We start from the raw sequence: 7,889 nt of genomic DNA, 5'->3' as shown, positions 1-7,889 counted from the left end.
GATCCAACGGATCAGTTTGTCATTCTTGATCTTGTTCCAAAGATTTTTAACTTCCCTATTTTTTCCTAATTGCCAAGATGTTGTTTACACCAGTTGTGAGTCTTGCTTACTTTTACATAACGTATTTTGAGAGCACAAGATTTGAGCAGTCAGTAATGCAATTAGGAAACGCATAATGAACTTGCTCAGCCTTATTGCACAATTGCATGTGATGTTGAGTAAATATTATCATCCAGGCGGGATGTTGTGAGCAATGCCTTCATAACATTTCCCAGATTAGCATCAGTGTCGTTAGAAGCATTGCAACACTCCGAACCAGCGGCTACATGAACAGTGACATTTGCACTCTCCCTGTTCCTTTCAAAGTCTTCTTCATCAGGTCGCAACCTGTGTGGCCTTAATACATCCTCTAATCAGACTTTGGAGACCGCTTATCGGTTATGACTTTGTCTGCACTGTTCCTTGTTTGAAATTCATGCTTTTATTTTTTCACAAGTCTTAAGGCAATTTGAGTCTTCCTTCCTTCTTAATGCGAGGTTTCCTTTCTCATGAGTCTTGTTCAGTTATGATCAATGCTCTATGCAGCCCTCCTCATACAATAACAGCTGTATGGCACTTCTTTCAAACTTGCAACTTGTTGCTACAAGCTCTTTGCTTTTCCGACAGTTGTTGTGAGGTTATTTTAAGGATATTTCTAAAGGATACTCAGTGGTAGTAGCAAGTCACACCGCAAAAAATGGTGTCTTGTCAAGTAAAATTATCCTAAGTATAGTCAATAAATCTAATATTTCTCCTGTTGTGATTTGTTGTGAGCTTAATTTAAGATTATTTAAATTATTTCTAGACATTTTGTACTTGTTTTAAGTGATTTTATTAAGTACGTTTACCTCACTATATTGGCAGATAATTTAGCTTGTTTTAAAAAATGTGCTTTAAAGCAGCAAAATTATCTGCCAGTATAGTGAAAAAACTTTACTTGATAAAATCACCTAAAACAAGTGAAAAATGTCTAGAAAAAGCTAGAAAATGTTATAATCAGTGTACAACCACCTCAAAATGGGAAATATTAGATATAATGACTACATTTAAGATCATTTCACTTGACAAGATTCTATTTTTTGCAGTGCAAAAGGAGCGAGTCTGGCTAACGAAATATGGAATGGGCATTAGACATGTTTCGTGTATAAAGAAAAGTGAGAAGAATGAAAGGTGTACACTTTATGGGCTGGTTTCCTGAACAGAAGTTAGCCTAGTCTTTTCCTTTGAATAGAGAATATCATTTCAGAATGTTGTGTAGTCCAGGACTGAATCTGTCTCCAGGAAGAGTCCTCATAGGAGTTTAGATTTATTGAAAGAGAAAGAAGCATTTTTTAAACAAAATAAAAAGCACTGAAACATTGGTCACGATTGGCAGCCTTCATTCAGGACACCGTGCACCCTCCCTGTGCTGCGATAACAACACTGCATCTCCTTTTGTAATGCTAGATGAGGTATGAGCATGTGTTTGTATATATAGTGTTGTGCAAAGGTTTTAGGTACCTGAGAAATTAACGATTTAATTGGACTATCTAGCTATTTAGTTTATTAGTAACTAATACTAATCTTAGAATAAATGCAAGTAACATTAATACTGTAAGTAGAGATTTTATGCATGTCAATGTTTTCCTTAACCTGTTCCAAACTTCTCTTCCAGTATTGTTTGTAGTTAATATGTACCAGTACCTTGTTTGGTCAATCAATGTTGCACTAAATTAATCTTTTAAAATCCCAGGTTTTGACATACTAAGGCTTATTATTCAGCAACTACACAGACTAGCTAGCTGAGATTTACTTAGATTAAAGAAGAGTGTAGTAAAACTTTAGGCCCACCAGTGGGCCCTGGCCATTTAAGGGGTTAAATCAGAAATGGTTATGGTGGACTTTTCTATGCATTAACTGTGGGCATTGATGAGAAATCTGGAACCAAGAAGTTTTAATTACTTTTTACTATATTTGTTATTTGTATTTATTCTAATTTATTAAATTATTTTTCTACTTTTTTTGGTTCTGATCAAAGTGGCTATTAGGTTTGTCATTTTCAGGAGAAGAGATTAATTATAAGATAATGATCTTGCATAAGGAAGAGGAAAATCAAAGAAAAAAAATATATTCTTTTTATGTATCTTCCTGGAGTTTCCAAAACTAGAGTTCAAAATTTGGAAAAGATTAAAAAAAAAATAAGACTGCGAACATCCAAACAACCATGCAAGACCTAGTAGACCACCATCAAAACAGTCACCATCAGATAAAACAGTACTTACAGCTTTCACCTTTGACAAAACCAAACAGTCTTGCTTCAGATCTGAAAAAGGGCACAGATGTTTCTGTCCATCATTCCACTGTGCAAAGAAAACTCAGCGCTGTGGGTCTGAAAGGATGTGCAGCTGTCAAGAAGTCATTACTGAGAGAAGAAAACACACAAAAAGAAGATGAAAATTTGCAAATGAAAAAAAAAAGTTTTATTAAGAATAGCTCAGCCAGTTTACATTGAAGTCCCTGTAGTTACTGAATAATAAGCCTTAGTATGTAATAAGCCTGAGATTTTAAGGGGCAAGTCAATTTTAATACAGAAAGTCAATACAATTGACTACCTAATACTTTTTATTACTCAGTAAACTATTATAATAGTAAACTAATGATTACGGCAGTTCACTATTAACTAAACTATAGTTAGTCTTACATATCTCCTACATACCTCCTGCCTTCTTTATAAGAACTACTGATTTACTGATGACATCAACATTAACCACTCAATATTGAACCGTATTTGGCTCCTGGTGAACTACTAGGTAATTGTAAGTGATTCTAAGTGATTTTTTGCAACTTTTTAATGGTAAAATGTTTAAATGTTTAATGTTTAAAAAAAACAAGTATATCCTTTAAAAAATCTGTATTTTCAGAGACAGAAGGCACCACACTTTGTACTCAGGGGTGTCTCTCCTGTGCTTTTTTTGACTACCTTACAAGGTTAATGCACATTTATGCATTTGGCAGTATGAGCCAAACTGAACATCACCCTACAAATAAGACACCAGCTCAAAAACTACAGTGCATCTGTTGCATCACTCACTACAGAGTTCTGATCTGCCTCTGGAAGCAACATCTGCAGAAGAACTGCACCAGGAGCTTCATGAAATGGGTTTCAATGACTGAGCAGCTGCACACAAGCTTAAGATCACTGTGTGCAATTAACTGGAGTGGTGCAAAGCACAGCATCACTGGACACTGGAGCAGTGGAAACGTGTTCTCTGGAGTGATGAATCACGCTTCTCTATCTGGCAGTCTGATGGACGAGTCTGGGTTTGGTGGGTACCAGGAAAACATTACCTGCCTGACTACATTGTGCCAACTGTAAAGTTTGGTAGAGGAGGGATAATACTATGGGGTTGTTTTTCAGGGGTTGGTCTAGTTCCAGTGAAGGGTAAAGTTAATGCTACAGCATACAAATACATTTTAGACAATTATATGCTTCCTGCGTTGTGGGAATAGTTTGGGGAAGGCCCTTTTCTGTTCCATCAAGACTGTGCCCCAGTGCACAAAGTGAGGTCCAGAAGATGTAGTTTTATGAGCTTGGTGTGAAGGAACTCCAATGGCCTACACAGAACCCTGACCGCAAACCTACTAACTCCATATTATCGCCCATGGTTTTGGAATAGGATGTCCAACAAGCCCAAATGGGTGTGATGGTCAGGTGTTCACATACTTTTGAACACATATTATTGAAGTAGTGTTCTATAATGATTGAGGTGTTAGGAAGAAGGTGTTAATAATAATATGGAACAGCACTGTAAAACAAAATTAAGAGATGTTACTTTGTTGTTTGAAAGCACAGTAATACTGAGTGGACTAAAAGCTTAAGGACTTTTATCTCATTTCACGGCACAGAGTATCTGGTCTTTCTTTTATTCATGTCCAGTTATTTATTAATTTGTTTAATAAAGTGATGTTTGATGCACCTTATCCATCATTTGATGTTCAATTATTTGAACAAAGCTGTGAGAAATGTAAAGTGTTAGTTTCAATAATTTCTCTCCTAACAGGTTACTCTCATCCCTTAACTGAGAACGGAGTTGTCAGAAATCTTAAGCGTTATTGAGGAAAGAGTAGTAGGGAGTGGTGGCTGTTTGTGTTGGTGGGCCTGTCTCTGTGAATGCAGGCCACTCCCTTCAGCTTCCTTTCTCTCCACTTGCCCCCAGTGTCCCCATGTCCACTATATATCAGTGTGTTCGTTTGACCATTCCCAAACCTCTCCTCGAGGAAGCCTAGTATTACTTGTAGTTATCAACCAACACCTAATTTGGCTAATTCTTTATGTTCAGGTGTGCTAGTAAAGGCTGAGGGCGTCCAGGAGAAATCTGTTACCAAATTTCATTCTTGAGACCAGTTTACAACAAATAACTTTTTTTTTTTTTAGAAATTCTTGTTATGTTTTCCTTGTTGTTTGGATTTATTTTAATGAACAATGAACAATGAACACTCAAGGACCCCTTTGCATGATTAAAGGGTTCTTCTTCAGATTGATGGAGAATGTGCTGTAGCTGGTTCTAGACAGACTCTAAAGCACCAAAAAAGGTTCTGCTATTGTTATAAGCTCATATCATGACAATAGCAGAACCCCTTTTGGTGCTATACAGAATAGAATAGTCTACAACACATTCTCCATCAATCTGAAGAACCATTTCATGATGCATAAAACCCTTTAATCATGCAAGGGGTTCTTTGAGTGTTCATGATTCTATATGGAACCATTTTCTTTACTAAAGAACCCTTGAAGAACCATATTTTTTATTAGTGTAGTGTATATTGTCATTGTCCAAAGAAGCAAAGTTATCCCCAAAATGGTAAGTTTACAAGAGAGGGCAAAAACATTCTGTAGTTTCAATGTAAGTTAATATAAAGAGATTTTATTCAAAGCGGTTGTGGGGCACTCCTATTGGTCCAATCATTGTCAAATTTTCCCTTGTTGTTAAGGACAGCTGCTGAGCTCAAATTATGCAAATTAAAAAAAAAAATAGAGATTCAGCAAATGCCTTACTTAAACTTACGCCCATTCCCCTTAGGCTTAGCGGTCCCCACTGTCAACACTTAAAAGAACATGATGGCCAATAAGCCAATTATTTAACGATTTTAGTTCACTATTTGTGTTTTTAAACTCTGAAATTGGAATTGTTCGTTTCTTCAAAGCGAGGACTTCTGACAAAGAAGGAGAGAAAACAGGATTTGTATTCGTTGCAAGTATAATTTGATTTATGCATGAATGTTCCATGGCGAGTCATGCAATTTGTATGTCTGCGCGCACAGCCCAATCTGTTTTTAAGCTTTGAAATATTCCTTTAAAACATGATCTTAATTCCTGAGACTCAGCAAGCCATGCCATCAGACATCTCGTGGGTACAGCAACTGCAGCGTCAAACTCTATTTGCCTCAAATCATTCAAAGAAACCATTTTTCACCGAGGAGAGCTCCTACTTGCCTCGAAAATACTTCAGAGTGAAGCCTGGGGGAAAAGACCTTGCTCTAACATCTAAAGCAAAGAAAGTCTTAAAACTGCATTATGGGATGTAAATCCACAAAAGCACTCAGTCTCTAAGAATGTGTCTGATCCACCCTGTTTTATTGCCAGGCTGTATTTCGTAGATTGAGGTTCTGAGATCTAGCCAGTGTAGAAGGTTTACCTGACACATTCCCACCATGGCCGTGGTTTGGATTTTATTAAAACTGCATGGGAGCGGCTTGGGAGGGTCCAAGAGGTTTCAATTCAATTATGGCCATACCCCTCATTGCCCTCAATTATTAATATTTATGGCAGGATAGCATGTTAGTACAACATAGGCCTGCCCTTGATTGCACGCGAGCTGGAGCAAAAGAAATAAGGCCTCTATATGCTGCTCATATTCTCAGTTCTCGTTATGAGCTCATGATTTATTTCTTTCTGAATGAATTCATGCACTTTTATTCTGCTTTTTGGTCCTGACATTTCAGCCTCCACATTTTTCTCAGTCACCTTTTTTGAGTTCTTCCTGAGATTCACTGCCAAAATCTCCCCTCATTAAAAGAGCTCTAGAGAAGTTAGAGAAAGCTAATTTCCTAATGCAAATGTGTTTCCTGGCCTTAAATATAAACTTCCCAAGGCTTCCTAGACAATGGAAAATCAAATTAATTAATTTTGTTTTTGTGTCTGTATGTGTGTGTCTGTGTGTGTGTGTGTGAGAAATGTCTTGCAGCCATTCCAGTTCCAGTAATTCTAAGTTAAAGGGGCATTCCAGCCTAAAAGTAACATTTAATAAGTCATTTGTTGTATTGTGCAATATTCTGTAGTGCAGCAATTGCATGTCTCAGCCTCTTTGTTATGACACAACTCACAATAATATTGTGTTATCATGTTTTTGTTCTTCAGTGTTCTCTCACTACACTAACCAGCATGCATTTTGCAACTAAGTCATGCAACTATTGGGAATACCTGTAGGGCCTGACTGCTTGCCTTATGACAATTATACAGTCTCAATAACATATTTGGCTTCCTAGCAGTAGCATTAGCTACCTGCCTTTCTTCTTTAATAGCCAGCTAGCAAAAAAAAAAAATCCCACCCCAAAAAATACAGAACAAAACAGTTATAGTTTTTAAAAGTTCCTCTCACATTCAAGATAAGTCACCAGAAGGGGGCTTTCTTAGACTTTAAACTGGAAAATTGCATACTAGAGACTACTGCAGCACTGCTGTAGGATGTGAGAAGGCTTGTTTACAACAGATGTATCAGTGGTTACATTTTTAATCTGGGCCAGGTTGTCTCTTTTGTCATTGTGACTGATCATTTGCCCCACAGTCTGCTCTTTTAACCCTTACATGGACAGGGCCCACTGGCAGGCCCAAAGTTTTATTACACATTTCTATAACCTAAGAATAGCTCTGTCAGTTTACATTGAAGTCCATGTAGTTACTGAATAATAAGCCTTAGTACGGAATTAGCCTGAGATTTAAAAGTCGCAGATTTGCAGTTTGTGCAAATCACAGTCAAGCAGTCAAGAAGTAACTGACCGATGCAACACTCCATCAGTTACTGACAGGTGGTTATATTTGGTAAGAATTTCTATAAGCACTGAGAGGCTACTCCCAGCATTCCCTGTGAAGGCCTTTGTGACACCTCCATGGGCTGGTTTTTCACATAGAACATCAGGCTTGGGTTGAGCTCAGAGTTGTTGTCCAATGTTGTTGTCCAATTTGTATAGTAGATTTTGCACACTCTAGGGCTTTCTTTCTCTCTCTCTCTCTCTCTCTCTCGTGCTCTCTTTCTCACAAAGATGCTCACTCTCTATATCTAGAGCCTGGTTCAGGGCATGTCAGGCCCACTATAATCCATATTCCTCACCTACCCATTTGATCACTGTCAACAGCATTGAACAAGAGGCCTGGGAGAGTGCAGTGGCCCTTGATGATGGTAAATCAAGTTGAACTCTTAGACCACTCACACCGCAGCCCACAACTCAGCTGATGTGTCTTTGTGGCTGACTGGCATATGCCATTACAAATGTCAATTCCAAAGAAGTTGGGACAATATGTAAAATGCTAACATAAACAGAAAGCAGTGATCAGTAAATTCTGTTTGACCTGTGTCAAACTGACAACAGTACAAAAACAACATGTTTCAAAAAAGATGAGACAGGAACATGTTTATTACTGTGTTACATCACCTTTCTTTTTAACAACACTTTAATAAGCATCTGGGGACAGATTGGGCTTTAAACTTTACACTGGTAAAAAACTGGGCTGGGTCACCCAAAAGGATTTTAGTGTCAAAAGAGTCTTAATTGGTAAAGAGAGTGTTTCGTGTAATGTTCCTTCTGCCATTTGT

This window comes from Colossoma macropomum, unplaced genomic scaffold, assembly GCF_904425465.1.
Source record: "Colossoma macropomum unplaced genomic scaffold, Colossoma_macropomum, whole genome shotgun sequence".
Lineage (NCBI taxonomy): Eukaryota > Metazoa > Chordata > Actinopteri > Characiformes > Serrasalmidae > Colossoma > Colossoma macropomum.
This window is presented reverse-complemented; position numbering follows the sequence as displayed.